The 16,879-nt window shown below is 36.7% G+C and overlaps 1 protein-coding gene across 3 annotated transcripts in view; it reads right to left on the bottom strand.

Annotated features, from left to right (window-relative positions):
* ap1g1 (adaptor related protein complex 1 subunit gamma 1) overlaps positions 1-13,383 on the bottom strand; it is a 32,949-nt gene extending 19,566 nt beyond the window's left edge. For 2 of the 3 annotated variants that reach the window (XM_067400033.1, XM_067400035.1), the window contains exon 1: positions 13,248-13,383. The gene's annotated coding sequence lies outside the window, so the exon portion shown is untranslated. Of the gene's footprint in view, positions 1-12,801; positions 13,197-13,247 lie in introns of those variants that run through there. The other variant, XM_067400034.1, reaches the window with a different exon arrangement.
* Between the last annotated feature and the right edge of the window lie 3,496 nt (positions 13,384-16,879).

The following is a 16,879-nucleotide window of genomic DNA, read 5'->3' as shown; positions in this document are numbered from 1 at the left end:
ACAGTAGTTTTGAAAAATATGATTATTAATCTTTTCATAGCCAGTTGGTGCCCGCAGGGGGTATACTCATTTTAGAGGGACTACTCAGCACTCGTTATGAGTTGCATAATAATCTATTATTGTGTTATTCATTTCAGTGGTTGCTTAGTAATTTGATTAAGATTTTTTTTTCACGTCAGTACACTTCAGGTTTAAGAGGTTAAATCATCTATACTTATTCAGACTGACATTTTTTGGCAATTGTGTTGCAACACAGACAGTTTTTTTCCCATCTCACCACAAATGCTTTGTTTTTAAAATGTTTCAACACAACTGTAAAATGCATCTAGAGCTCCCTGCATTTGGTTTCAATCCTTTTAGTTAGTCTTATATAAAATCCCCCCCCAAGAAACACATCCAAATGGGGTCAGGTGAATCTGTTAGTTGACTAGTCATTCAGGGCAGGCAATACACTAGTTCATTTTTAAAATATGTACTTTTGTACATCCCCATTTAATAATAATAATAATAAAAAAATAAAAAAACTGACTTTCTGACTTTTCAGACATCAAGCTTAATATATATTTTTGCTTACATAACTCATGCTTTTCTCATGATATTAACAAATTAGCTTTAATAGATTTTTTTTAATAGTCCACGATGGCAACCGGTTGTCTAAATGAAGCGTTTCCATGATAATGATGTAAATGCGGAAATGGCTCCTGCACTGCAAGATGAATTAAGCACAACACCCTAGAGTGCACCCTTGATCAGTCATTCTGCAGAGCTCTAAGAATCCCAAAAGACGCAGAGCATCTCATAATTGACTAGCACATGTGGTGATCTTTTCTATGGGGACAGTCAGTCTGGAAAAGGCAGACATCAGAGTATGACCATAATCAGCTCCATCGGCCAATGTGACAAGCAGGTGGAATCACCTGTGAAATTCCATTCCTTCAAACAGAATCAGGTTTCAATCCACTGGAGGCTGATTAAATATTAAAAGTGAGCAAATACAACGTGGTAAGATTACATGACTGCCTACTTATGCCCAGCTGCAGGAGCCTATTTCTATAGCATTCAACATTAATCCAGCTCTAACACTAACATCTGGAGCAAACAAAAATGAAAGAGGAAAGGGGATGTTATGCAATAAGGTTTTGAGATTTTGAAGTACCGTAATAAGGTAATGTGGTTATGAGCAGCATCTTTTGCTTTCCAAAAATTATATCTGACATCTAATCACAAAAGAAATTCAAACATATATGAGCATCTTAAATACAGCCAAATAACAATGTAGAAAACGTCTATATGGATAGCGAGAGCACAGGAAGTTGAGGTCACATTAACACCTACCACACAGGAGAAAACTGATCTTCAGCTCATAAACAGTGAAAATTAGAGAGATATTAGCATGGAAGGAGTGAAATGGGGCTGTTAATAGAAAGAGAAGGCTCATTTATCAAAAACCCTCTCTGGATTGTTGAAGGAAGGTGTCGTAGGATCAGCGGTGACAGCTTTGTGGCAAAAAGAGCAGTTAAATATATGAACGCAGATCATATAAACAGACCAAACAGGAAATGACTCATGCTGCAGACTTAGGTTGAATGGACATGGCATTACCGTACTTCCCCCCCCACACACCGAGCAGCTCTTCTCAACACAGTGATGGAGTGTATGGATAGTGGGAGGTCACCTTGTAATTAAATGTAAGTTGCAAAAGTAAGTAATCAATGGCACCAGAAAGAGCACTACAAGTGGTTTACTGCTCTGATAACGCACATTAATCACACCAGGAGATCCATCTCACACACACACACGCATACAGAGCCAAGACACCACACACAGTTAATATTCCTCCCTTCCTCCATGCAGAGATGAGAGCTGCTTTTGGCCCTCCATCACAGAGAAACCCCACACTTTAAATCTGTTAGCATGCAGCACCTAATTAAGCTGCTCGAGCCAGAGAGGAACTACAGTAATTACTTGCTAAACAAAGACATTCTCAGCATCTCCCTGCAGAAACGTTCGTAAATTGATGGACAGTGCAAAGAAGAGCATTCAATGACAAATACACAATGTCATTGTCCAATTAAGCATGAAGTGATAAAAGCAAAGTGTTATTTCAAGGAATAAAACATGCAGTGGCCTTTATCTCAAGTTCAACACTGATATTTTTGTTCTTATGGTTTTCAAAAGATACATTCAAAGAAAGAAATGTCTACAGGGCACGCATTTGTGGCCAAAAATATTAATTTGCGATTGATAGTTTTGCTGAAATCGCCACTGGTGACATAAATTTCTTATTAAAACTGTTATGATTACAAATTGCATGCCTTTTTACCTGCATGTTCTCTGATGAGTAGCCCATCACATCGCACAACAAATTTGCAGTGAAAAAAAAAAGTTCTCACTGAGCTAGCAAAATACACACGGGGACAGCAAGGATCAGCTTCAGTGCCAGAAATGCATGTCAAACCAAAAAATATTAGGCTTTCTCAAAGCCCTCATCTCTATCAAGCAACAACGCTGAAGGCGTGCCAGCATGAGAGAGAAAATGATGGAGACGTTTCAATGAATGAACATCCAAGTACTGTGAAAGTGCTAGAAGGCAGTGTCTATTTCATGCATACAATGAAGATAAAAATAGGCCTGGGTGATATGGCAAAAAAATAAAATGACCGATTCACGATTTCAATTTCATTTTTTTAACCATTTAACTAGTCACCTTAAAAACTTAACTACAATATGATTTAAGTAACATTCTCTTCATTAATCTAGTTAAAAAAATGCTTCATTCCAAGTGCACCACACATGAAGTGATCATCATGGTGTTAACGTAAAACAATGTGTTAAATATCTTTGCAGAAATATGAAGACAAATGTACAAACTTATCTTAAACACATCCTACTCAGAAATAATATAAAATAGCTAAATATTTCTTAGCCAAAAATAGCAATAAATAACACCAGTAATAGGCTATTATTAACAGAAAACAGCAGCTTTCAGCCTGTCACTATCATGCAAACATGAAATACCAAACAGGTTTACAGGTTTTTGCATTCTATTGTGCCATTTGTCCTATTGTTTTTATGTTTGGCGGACATGTTTAGGTATTGCACTTGTCTCGTGTCTTTTGCAGCATCTCACCCATGAAACGGCATTGTAAAAACACGGCGGTCAAATATATATAAAAAAAGCTCAACTCGCGTTTAATAACTTTGCTTTTTTCCCCCCCATTCCACTGCTTGCATCTCATTTTTATAACGCAATAACAGATTTCTGAATGAACAGCCGCTTAAGAACGGTGATGTGTTCTACGTTCATAGAGCGTCACATGAGAGCGGTTAATCAGGCGCACCGGCGTACCATCATGAGGTCGGATCTGTCTAAATGAATGCTTGCTAACATTTTTATTCAAAATTGCGATTTCTGAATTCCAAAAATAATAAAATTGAAGCAAAACAAATTAGAATTAATCGAGAAAAAAAAAAAAAAAAAAAAAACGGAAAAAACGCTCAGCCCTAAGATAAACAACAGCTGTGTGGACGCGAACTAACCGTTAACAATTCTCGTTATAGATTCTTTTTCTCAATATCTTTTAATCTTTGCTGTTTCTGTTACTGCCTGAACTTCACATTTGTAGCGCAGCTATCTTTAATCACAGTAAGATTTGTAATTAAAGGGTTAGTTCACCCAAAAATGAAATTTCAGTCATTAATTACTCACCCTCTTGTCGTTCTAAATCCGTAAGACCGTAAGAACACAAATGAAGGAGAGGTATATGACTCATTCATAGACAGCAATATAATCAACACTTTCAAGGCCCAGAAAGGTGCTGAAGACATCGTTAAAATAGTCCATGTGACTACAGTGGTTCAACATTAATTTTATGAAGTTACGAGAATACTTTTTGGGAATACCTTGTTTACGTCCAGCGCTTCCAGGTTCTCGGATTTCATCAAAAATATCTTAATTTGTGTTCCGAAGATGAACAAAGGTCTTACATGTGTGGAACGACATGGGGGTAAGTAATTAATGACAATTTTCATTTTTGGGTGAACTAACCCTTTAATATGTCACACTTAATATGCAGTGCTTCTCACAGATTTGAAATACACTTTCAGTGGTAGACGGGTGGAAAATCCTTCTGTTACCCACGGTACAAAAATGGTCTACTACATGTGACAAACAACAAATAATGTGATTTTTAACAGTATTTTTATTTATTGAAATAATTTATTACATAGGCTATTACATTTAATTACATACTAATTTTATGCATTATTATGCATTATAAATTATAGCATGCTGTGTCATGTAGTGTCTCTCTCAGTAAATGGGACACAGATTTTAGTAGTAAAATTTATATAATGAATACATGTCAAATAAAGTTCTAAGTCTTTTCGTCCTGGGGGAAGAGTACAATAATTTTCTATGAATTAAAAGGAAATCATATTAAATACAATTTATTGTGTAACCAAAATACTAATAATCCCCAGAAGAAGAAGAAGAAAAAAAAAAGAAAAAACAACTTAGCATGTGACTTAATTATTAACAAGCCCGAAAAACACTGGGACTCTTACTTTGAAATGCCTGTACTATTGCGGGCAGATCCTTCAGATGAGAGGGATAAAATTTGCATTCTTACAAATATACTTGGGCGGTCGTTAATATACCTGGGTGGCCCGCCCAAGTAAAGTCTATGTGTGGGAAGCACTGATATATCACTTTTAATAGGTTTGTTAATTTTAGCAAACAATTAACAAGCATTCAGCTTTAAAATTCTGTCAATTTTATCATGAAATACAGACAATAAACAGTTTTTGCGCTCTTTAATGTGGCCTGCAGATCGCTCAATCAGCATTTCGACCTTGGAAAGAGCTTGCATAAAACAGCTCAAGAACAATAATGTTATGTAAGCTAAGGGCAGAAAAGTCATTTAATGCTCAAACTTGTTAATCAGCTAGAAAAATAACTAAAGAAAGGGGCATTTTGCTAAATATATGCGGTATTTCACATAATCCTTATATTTTTTACCTGTTGTCTACAAGAGAAAGAATGGAAGGCAACATAATTGCATGTAAATTGCTGCCTTTCACCCAATTTACCTCTCAGATATTATTAGCTAATGAAGAAAAATAGATTGGGTGTGTGCAAGACATACAAGGTTTATAGAATGCATTAGGAGGAGGCCAAACTATACTCGCTGACCAAGTGATGCTGACATTATTATGTTCTGTGTCACTGGTTCAGATTCTGTCAACAATTATTTGTGACTAGTTCTCAAGTTGCGGGGGCGGGGGGGTTGGGGGATTCAGCTCCCACTTTAAGTGAATCTTAGTTGACAGGCATGTGTTGGACAGACACAAATGGGTATACTTGTGTAAATGAAGTAAACAGAAAAAGGTTCAGAACAACTGTTTTAAACTCCGACAAAGACACAATCAAACCAGCTTCTCAGCGATCACGTTTCACTTCAATAAGCTCCAGCAATAAGTAACTAGCCTCTTGTATTATGTCGGATGCCTTCACATAGTTCTTGGTCTTCTGCCAGTTTGATGAAAGCCAAGTCTTCTTTCTTTGAGGAAGGGATGCTTCAATTCTAAGTGCCTCTTCAGCTGACTTGGCACTATGTTAGCATTAGCAAACTTCTCTATGCAGATGACACGCAAGCTAAGGGCAATTAGCAGCTCGGGCTTAACTAAAGCTGTAAACAGGTCTGCTCTAATAACTTCTGGTTGGGGTGGATCTCTGCATGGGCAATTTGCCTATTCTCCACCCAATCAAAATAATGAACTCCATGCACCAAAATGATAAAGTCTACATATATTGATCATTTTAGGTGTCAATACTATGACAGTTTTAAAGAAAGGCAAAAATTGCAGAGTAATTATTGATACATCATCTGCTTAAATAGTGAAGTAAAACATTCACTACACAATTAAAGATGATAAATTGTGCAAGTAAAGTTCATTGTACAGGTTTCATACTAACACAAGGCATTAGAGATGTTATACTGTTCATTTAACATCTAAAACTAAAGGGTTTTATTAGGCATGACATGCAGTGGATGTTACTGTACGCCTTCTGAAGCTCTATCCTGCCTCTTCCACGTTCATCATCATGTCATGAGTCGGGTCAGAGGTTACCCTTCCGCTACAAATCGATGCGTACGGCCATCTGGCGGAAGCTAGTTATTTTACATTATAAAGTTTTAAATATGGATATTTTTCTTACAAAAACCCACCACTTTGTTTCAGAAGGCCTTTATTAACCCCCTAGAGCCGTAAGGATTATTTTTCATGATGGATGGATGCATTTATTTTGGGCTTCAAAACACCCCCATTCACTATCATTATAAATCTTTGGAGAGCCAGAATATTTTTAAAATATATCTCTGATTGTGTTCGTCTGAAAGAAGATAGTCATGAACTAACACTTTAACAATCAGGACAGGAACTACCCCATTATCTAACACAGGTAGTGATTTGACAGCCAAATATAAAATGGTCATGTAATTTTTTTTTTTTTTTTTTTTTTATACTTCAAAGTATTTATCTCTCCCAGACAAATTGCATATAAGTTTGGAACAACATGAGGATGAGCATTAGGGATGGGCATTTTTGTCAGTTTTTCAGGTCAAGTACTGATAGGTCTCAAATTTGTACTCTGGGGATGGGCCGTGTTCGAAAATATGACTAGAAAAATAACATTACTAGATTATCAATAATGCATCAATGTTTTTGAAAGAAGAAACATCTAAAAGGAATAGCTGCATGAGGCGAAGCTGAAGAATGAATGAACACCAGCAACCTGAAGCCCGTTCTATATGAGATCCTATAAGATATTCATCATATATCCTGGATACACAGCAACTTATATCTGCATAAAAGTTACATACTAGCCATACAGAGAGTGTTACTCTTGTTGAAAATGCGCTCAACAGCACGCTGAAGCATGGGCAAAAAATGCACAAACACAACATTCTACAGTTTTCTCAGTATAATCTTATGTATATGGAAGATTGGGGCACTTAACTGTATTTTCATCTATTTTATCAAGTGAACTTGACCATGCTTGTCTGAATGTGTAACTCATTATGGATGCACTTTTCCCCGTAACAACAACGCTGAAACATGGGCAACTGAAGCACAAACAATTTACAATATTACATTACAATAGTGTTCATTATAATATTATGATTAGCATTGCACATCTTGCACTGAACTATATTTCAATTATCCAATGTCAAATTCCAAGCATCACTGCATGCTTTCAAATCCATAGTTTCACTTTATTTCACCCATCTGGATGGTTTGATGTCCTAACAGGAGTTGTCAAAGGTACCGACTTTGGAACCAATCGGTACTGAAATTTTATAAATGTGACGCTTTGAGCGCTGTTGAGCAGATTTGTAAACACCTCTGATTGGCCGTCATGTTCTTGCGCTCATCAGATATGTCTGTGATTGGATTCAATGATCAACGCACGGGAGGGTTTGAAAGCACACGGAAGCATTTGAATTTGAAAGACTTCAGGTGGCACCCAAAATGCAGTAATAACCAATCCGAAAAAAATTTAAAGTCACAGCGATCATCATTTTCAGGATCAATCATCGTTTTTATGACAGAGTAATCAAGTACTTGTGCATATCCCTAGTAAGTAAATGACAGAATTTTCCATTTTGGCTGAAGTCAGATTTTAAGGCTATGTAGTAGAATGCCGTTTCAGTAAGAGATGCCAGAACTAAAGTTACTCAGGAAAGCACACTGCTTTATACACTGAACCGCACATAAGGACATAAGTGGGACTCAAAATTTGCCTGGTGTTGCATAGAACTATGATGGAATAAACATCAAAAGATTTGGCTGCCTTTTCCCTCCCAAGCCCTTTTCTGCCCCTGTACACAGTTTGCACAGTGAAGATGAAAGTCAGTCCTACTCCTGCACATAATGCTGTTCAGCCGGCTCAATCAAGGGAACAAGTGCAAGAGAACAAGAAAGTGCTTCCTGTTCCTAGCACAGCTCCTGCCACTGAGCTACACTGGTTTCACAATGTAATGGCAGTCTGTGTTCAAGAGAGAAATGCATGGTGTTTTCCTCATTCAATAAGCTGGCACACAAACACACGGTGAATCACTGCCGTTTATATGCCTTAATGCTACAGCAATCCTCATCTTCATCACGACAGCTAGTGATTCAGCATCCAGTATTTGTGGCTTCAGTACTGCCATAACCTTTATAGATGAATGAAACAGGAACTCCCCTTTACAGGGAATAAGAAAGCATGACTAGTACACACACCTAGCCACTAAATCATGTGATGTCTTATGATCCACCTTGACAGTGAGAGGAAGTATGTCATTCAGCTGAACAATTCGAAATAATGCAGGACTGCTTTAAGCACACACTCTTTGTACAGGGGAATCGCTTATAGTGTGTTATAGTAGACCTCACTGTTTAGAAGACAAACCGGGTACAACAGAGGGCCTAAAGTGACCTAGGTGGGGTAGCATTATACTTCAAGAGCAGAATACTTTCTCCATGGTCAGCTTTACGTGACCTGATGTCCCATTCCTGGGATAATAAGAGCATTGTTCCACTGTGGGTCTCATCCCCGAGCCATATAATGGCAAACTTGAGGAGACTCTGGTAAACGGGTGATGCAAGGAGACCCATTCAGCTTTGAAGAGACAGTTTAAGAAAAGAGTTTTCTGATACAATCGGTCTCTAGAATTCGATCTATTTAGCTGAATAACACCAGAATTGGCCAAAAACCACAAAAGCAGGTGTAGTCCAGCACTTGTTACAGTAACATTTTACCATATGTCCTAATTTGGGACAGTAACACGATAATCCATTAACTAAAGGTATATGTAGCTATATGCTAATATTGTGCCAGATTATGATAATGGAAATATGAACATTTTTATTATTTAAACCATACGCCTAAGAGAGCTGAATTCAGGTAACAAGACAAAATATAACGATCTCGGTTTCGACAAATAGCTAGGTTTTATCTCACACCTGCCTCCAGAGAGTCACGTCTGATCACATGGAAGCCACATGCTTAGCAACCAGGAGAAGAGCAGCAAAAAAAATGGCACAACCCTCTCAAGGAGATGACCTGGAGAACAAGTTTCAATGACGAGTGCTGTAAACTAATCAAAAACCGTCTCACCAAATCAGTTCTGAGAACAAGATATATGGCAAGCAGTGATACACAATTGATTTTTTTTTTTTTTTACTAGAACAAAAATTAAAGTTTATTTAAAAAAAATAAAGCTTCAGTCATTCAATGTTTGGTAACTGAACTCAGTATGTTGTTCAGGGTGTTGCATTTTCAGGTATTAAAGTTCTTCTTTAACAAGCAGTCTCGATATTTCAGCATCACTTTAGGTCACGGTGAAGTACGTCCACACTGCTGACGTTTACATGAAATCCACATGATGTGCACAAAACAGAGGCAAAATGTGTCAGTTACTAGCAATTAAGTAGCAAAGGATAACCAGATGAACTGAACTGATGCTAGTTACTGGCACTAATATCTAATAAATAATTGCATACGTAATTGAAAAAGATAGTCACTATTGTATTATTTTGTAGTTATAAAAAGTACTAGTAGCATCAATACTATTGGCTCGTTTCCACCAAGCGGTACGGTTCAGTTCAGTACAGTACGATTCGGGATGGTAAAATCTGATCCGACTTGCGTTTCCAACGCCAACAGTACCCTTACTTGATATGCTGGAAAGTAGCGATCGATGAATTCTCGTGTGAAAAAGAAAGTGACAGTAAACAACAATGAAGGCCATACAGCAGCTTTGTTTGAGCAAAGGCTGAAGGCTGCAAGGAAAAAATACAAGCCAAATAATACATTGTGTTGCAACGGTATTGTGTTATTCCCCTTGTAGCACGCGCAAGTGAGCTTCTGCTTTTGTTCACTGATTAATGTTTGCATGTGAGTAAAAGCCTAATTTAAATCTGTTCATCATAACAAGCGATACATTCTCTTCAGGAAATTTGGACTAAACCACTCGATTCATATGGATAAGTTTTACGATCCATTTATGAAGTTTTTCAAGTGGTAGTTACTAGGGTCCGAATACCATTTTCTGAGCTTCGAAACTTCGGTAGTAATCCACAACGAATATTCGAAGTTTCGGAAGGAGGGAGCTGAACACATTCTTCTCTTTAATAAAGGCAGTGTAACGAGTAGAAATATGGCATGGCCCCTTTAAGAGTTGCGCGCTCTCGGTTGAACGGTCGATCTGCATTGTATGTGCGACCCAAGCACCACATGCATGCGGGTTATTTCTGTTTTTCTGTTGCTCATTTAAAGTTTTTCATTATTAAGTAATGCTGTGGATGGCATAACACTTGAAACGGACAGTTACGCGAGTTTCATGTGGAATAAAGCACCAGTTGTAAAATGTCAATCACCTCTGTGAAGTCTGTCATGCATCAATAACTCAAGCTAAGTGAGCTATCCCCATTTTCTCCATACACAACACATTACAGCAGGAATCTCTGCGTGTCTGTCTGTGTGTTTGCATTTTGATTATGTCGAGAACCATTCATCAAATCAACTTCACGCGTGGCCGGTATGTTGCTCGGGACCCAAGGGAGTGCAGGATCGCATTTGGTGCAATATGGACACGCCACACATTCAGAATTAATAAACTACAGAACAGCGAAATAAACTAGCTGAAAGCAGTGCGCCTCATGTGGGCAGGGCTTATATGCTCCGAGAACAGACTGCACTAGTGATATAAACACAGGTCTGTTAACAACAATACTTTTAATAAGGTAGCCTAACATTTTTCTGACAAACAAATTACTCCCAAATCAGAAATTAGCAGCACAGTAATTACTGACACAGTAACAGGTAGGCTATTTAAATAAAGGAAGAATGAAAAATAAGTGAACGAACTGTAATAAAAAACACGCTGTCCCAGTAAAATCTCACGTTTGAGTTTTAACAAGCTCCTATATTTTGCAGTAGATTCATTTAGATTGATAATAAAGGCTAAAAAGCTACATTTTGTTTCCATTTTTCTACTTTCCTCAATGTCAAAGCAACGCAGCTTAACCTAAAATACAAGCTCATGCAGTTGTGCACTTCAGATGGAGAATACTCCAGTTGAAGGGAACACATTAGTAAGCTAAGAAGAATCAAATATATTTAAGAATAACAAGATTTGGGTTCCTTCAACTGTCTGTCCTATTAAAAACGGCAAGGTTATACAAGATAACTGTTAAAAGAAAGTATTGCATTTCGCAAGATTTTATAGTGTAAACATTCAAGCGCAAATGAGAACCGTTTCGCGTTTGGGGGATGCCAGGTGTGCAGGGGGGGGACAAAAAAAAAGAATATTCGAATCCCAAAATTGAAAATCGATTACCAACCCATTGAACGAATATTCGAATAATCGGGTCCAGCCATAGTAGTTACAAAGTCGGTTAATGGAAGGAAATCTGACAGCATTCTGTCATCAAAAATATCTTAATGTCTTCAGAAGAACAACAAAAAGTCTTAGGGGTGTGGAACGACATGAGGGAGAGTAATTAAAGACAGAATTTTCATTTTGGGATGAACTAACCCTTTAATCAAAAGGGGTTTCATTTACTCACGGAGACGAAGAAATGGGTTGCGCTCATACGAAGATGTGGTACTCTTTGCAATTGCTCACAAAGCATTTAAAGAAGTTATTTAAAATATCTCATGGATGAACTCACACCTCGACTGGACTCATTCACTGAATAACGTCCTGCCAATTGTAATCAAACTTCCTGGTGTTACGGACATCACCATCTTTGATCCCGTCAATATAGTCACCCAAGTTATTATACAGTTGTGGCTTGTTCATATATTCAAGCAACCACTTTAATCTGCTGACAGTACAAAACATTTCAAGACTCACACCTATATAGGCAAAAGCTGTTGTCAATCCAAAACAGTGACTTTGAACACAGAAATCATGAACATTTGTATTACTAACTGATGTCTTTTCATTCATGGCACTGTATTTATGTTGGGCATCTTCTTATATTTCTTTTCTTTTATGAGGAAAATGTTTGAATGCAACGTTGAAAGATAGCGGTTATTATTTATTGCCAAGTTAACTGAAGTATAACTCGACTAATCAAAATAATCGAAAGATAAATCATAAAATAATCGTTAGGATAATAGTCTAATAACGGATTGTAAGTTAATCATTAATTGCAACCTTAAAACAATTTATTTACCCAAAAAATAAAACAAAAAAACTCTTGGCGTGGACAGAGAATGCAAATCTAAGCCAGGAATTATGCAAACTGCAGCAGCGACTGGGAGGACACGTTAACAGACGGTCACTTCCTATATTTCTGTAACCTTACTCCACAATCACAATGAAGAATTGCCAACAAGCCATTCATATCCACCACAAGTAAACAGGTGTAAAGATATGACAAAGAGACAACACTTTAAACAGCATTAACATACTACACAGTACAACATCAAGAACGATTTCACATCTCTCTAAACCACCTGGTGACTAAACAAGACTAAGTGGCATCATACACCTCATATTCTTGCCTTTACCACTACTACATTTCCTTAAAAAATACTACAACTCTTATTTATAATAATATTCAGAGAGATTGTTTAAGGTTTTTGTGTTTCTGGACCCATCCCCTTGCGCTATAACGTCAAGCCATTAGTGCTAAGCTAAATTATAAACACTGAGATGAAGAAACATTACGCTGTGGTTTAAAAAACGGGTACATTTCAGTCATTTTCACGAGTATTATTACTCGTTGCTAAGTATTAAATACCTCTGTTATTCCTTCGTAATGTCGGTGAATGAAGTGCTGCGTGTCCGTTGCTAACTGACTGGAATCTAGTCAGGCCTCAAATTGAGCGTCGATTTGACGGAGGATTAAACACTCACCTCTACTTTAAACCTACTGAAACGTTCATAAACTAAAGTGTAACTAGAATGCAACGCCCGGTAGCGGAACGTCGTTGTGGAAATACAGCGCGAATGATAGTTTAGCGAGCGTTACCGCTCGAGAGTATGACAGCGTCCCGGTGCACGCGCAGAGCGCCGCCACCGAGCTAGAGGCTCGCGAGCTGCTTTAGCTTTAGCCTGTGCGCTCCACTTCCTATGCAGCTCAGAGTCAAAACAAGGTAACGCGAATAACACCGAGCAGTTTGACAGCTCCAAGCGTACCGGTTGTAAACGAAGTCGTTTAGACTGTTGAAATAAGGTCCGACTCACCAGCCGTTACGATACCAGAAAACAAGTGCAATCTTCTCAATCGACGGAAGGAGGAACGGACCAGACATTCAAAATGGCGGCGGTCCCAGCCTCAGCACTTCTACCGCAGGCGGAAGGTTACATGACTGATGTTCCGAACTTCAAATGCGGATGTAGGAAGGCGCGACCTGCTCTCGTAGTAAAACTCTCGTAAAATGAATTCTTTGAAATTTTAAATACTCTAAGTGTTTAATCTCATATAAATGTTTTTCTCTGTCTTTTTTACTTTATTATTATTATTATTATTTAATTTCTGTTCTTCTGTACTCGGTGCAATTTCATGTGAGTTGTTTTTGGCATAAATAAATGCATAAAAAACGCTCTAGTAATGGATCGCATTATCCAGTGTCAGCTGGATTATGGTTTGGTTTCTTCCCCACAAATATTTAATTAAAAAAAAAGCTCTTTCTGTCACATTGAACATTTTGTTTTCTATGACTTTTTTTATTTTGTTATTTTTTTCTTTATCACAAAACCAACTCTCGGATTCAGTAGCTACATTGTTAATTTATAATTTTTCATACATAAATGCACATTTTAGGTTTGAATCATCAACGGTCTTTTTCAGACTATAATTCGCATGTTATATTTATTATGGCCACAAAAAAAAAAAAAAAAAAAAAAAAAAAAATTTGTTGTTGTATGTTTGTTGGTACAATTTCATGCGAGTTGTTTTTGGCATGAATAAATGCATAAAAAAGCTCTGGTAATGGATGGCATTATCCAGTGTCAGCTGGATTATGGTTTGGTTTTTCTTCCCCACAAATATTTTTTTAAATGCTCTTTTTGTGACATTGAACATTTCTTTTTCTGTGACATTTTTTTTTCCAACTCTCGGATTCAGTAGCTACATTGTTAATTTATTATTTGTTTATACATAAATGCACATTTTAGGTATGAATCCTCTATCTTTTTAAGACTATAATTCGTATGTTATATTTATTATGGCCACAGAAAAAAATGTAAAAAATACTCTCAATGCTTAACCTCATATAAATATTTATTTTCCACTAGCTTTTGGATGTTTATTATTATTATTATTGTAGTTTTGTTTTGTTTGTTGGTACAATTTCATATGAGTTGGTTTTGGCATGAATAAAGGCATAAATAAACTCTGGATTGAATAATGCTGTGAACTAGGGTTTGTGATATTGTCAGCATTTATTAGCCTGTTCAAGTAGCCTATTATAAAGAGAATAGAAATAAGGAATGCGTTTTGTATATATGTGGTTTAATATCAAGTAATATAGCAAGAGGCTCTAGCCACCCCACGATATAAATCCCAAGCTGTGTTCACCGGAAAACTCGTGATACTGTGCCCGTTTAACTCATATTATGTCATTCGAGTCCGCTGTATTTGAACGCTGAGCTACGTGTCAGTCCGGCGGATGACTCGCGCGGAGAGCCGTGCTGCGGTCTCACCTCACCTCGTGGCAGTCAGTGATGACGTCAGCGTGCAATGTTGTGGCACTTCCTTTGGGAGTCACTGAACTGGTTCTTTTCAGTAAGGCAGGGGTCGTTCGGTCGACCTGAGGAGGAATTTTGCGGTGAAGTATTGCAGCATGTTATTTCCAAAGTCAGATAACTGGCTTTTATTTTGTCACGGCTCTAAAGCCAAAGCAATTGTTCAAATATTATCTGACTTTCTATTAAAATCACCATGAATTGACAATACCTATTTTTTTTTTTTATGGAATGGGAATATTGCAGTATTTATTATAAATGATTTATCCATACACATCATTAAAGGATTAGTTCATTTTCAAATTAAAATTTCCTGATAATTTCAAGATGTCCATGTCTTTCTCTCTTCAGTCGAAAGGAAATTACAGTTTTTGATGAAAACATTCCAGGATTATTCTCCGTATAGTGGACTTCAGTGTAGCCCATACGGTCCCAGACGAGAAATAAGGGTCATATCTAGAGAAACCATTGCTCATTTTCTAAAAAAAATAAATAAATAAATTTTAAAAAATGTATGTTTTAACCATAAATGCTCATCTTGAACTAGCTCTCTTCTTCTTCTCTATTTGAATTCCAGCAGAGTAGACACTGCTAAGTGTATTACTGCCCTCCACAGGTCAAAGTTTGAACTAAATTGTCATATACAATATGTTAGTGCAAGTATATTACAATTTAGTTCAAACTTTGACCTCTGGAGGGCAGTAATATACTTAGCAGTGTCTACACTGCTGGAATTCAAATAGAGAAGAAGAAGAGAGCTAGTTCAAGTTGAGCATTTATGGTTAAAACGTATAAATTTTTAATATTTATTTTTATTTTATTTTTTAGAAAATGAGCGATGGTTTCTCTATAAGACCCTTATTTCTCGTCTGGGATCGCGTAGAACACTTTGAAGCTGCACTGAAACTGTAATTTTGACCTTCAACCGTTTGGGCTCCATTGAAGTCCACTATAAGGACAATAATAATGGAATGTTTTCATCAAAAATCTTAATTTCTTTTTGACTGAAGAAAGAAAGACATGAACATCTTGGATGACATGATGGGGTGAGTAAATTATCAGGAAATTTTGATTTGAAAGTGAATTAATCTTTTAAGCCTATTTTAAATCTTTAATTTTTAATAAAAATAACTCCTCCTCCCTCTTGCAGTGATGTCTCTTCTCTGATGATGTGTTGGCACAAAGGCGGGACAACCTGTCACTCACATGAGATCCACCAATAGCAAACCACAACCATCCAATCAATTCCCCATAGACAAAATCAAGTGCTGCCCTACATTTTTTCTTGTCCGAGAAGCCGATATATGTCACAATAGCAAAGAAAAGACTTTCAAACTTCCGTTTCATGCTGATTTTAAGTTGTGGATCTGTTTTTGTGTATACGTGTGAAGAGAAACAATTAATTTTCAATTAAATTATGTTTTTTTAATAGTATTTTTCAATATAATTATTATATTAATATTTAATTATATGTAATTATATATATATATATATATATATATATATATATATATATATATAATTTTTTTTTTTTTTTTTTTTTTTTTACATTCTCGCAATTATATTTCGTAAAACATTAAGTTCCGGGGCCGGCTGTCTAGTCTTAAAAATTAGTAATCAATTTTTTTTCTTTAAGACTGTTCATAACGTTTTTAAATCAGTTACATAAAAACTTAGATTGGTCTAATTTAATACCGAAAAGTAAGACTGGTTACCCCTAACTAACTAGTTGGTCATACTAGTTTTTAAGATACAGTCATAATGGTTATGTTTATGGAACTGGCCCCAGATCTCTGAACAATTAGTCTCTTGTTCACACCACATTAAAACTTTTTTGGCACATGCAAAATTGTCTACAATTTGCACAATAACTAAATGCACATGGCTTGCTGATCAAAACTGATGAGCTGATTCTCAGTAAAACTGCCATTCTCTTCCCTTCTGAACATTATTTCATCATGTGAGCCGTCACAAGCAAAATGATCCATTCAGTTTTCAAAATCTGTCAAACATGTCTATTTCCTAAATATCTATGGAATATTTTTTGTTTACATGTAACACGTTGCTATAGAAATAAATGTATTATATGCATGCATATTGTCACAGACACGCCAGGCTCCACCTCACCA

Source organism: Chanodichthys erythropterus, chromosome 11 (genome assembly GCF_024489055.1).
Source record: "Chanodichthys erythropterus isolate Z2021 chromosome 11, ASM2448905v1, whole genome shotgun sequence".
NCBI lineage: Eukaryota > Metazoa > Chordata > Actinopteri > Cypriniformes > Xenocyprididae > Chanodichthys > Chanodichthys erythropterus.
The sequence above is the reverse complement of the archived record's forward strand: the minus strand, read 5'-3'. Positions and strand labels throughout refer to the sequence as shown.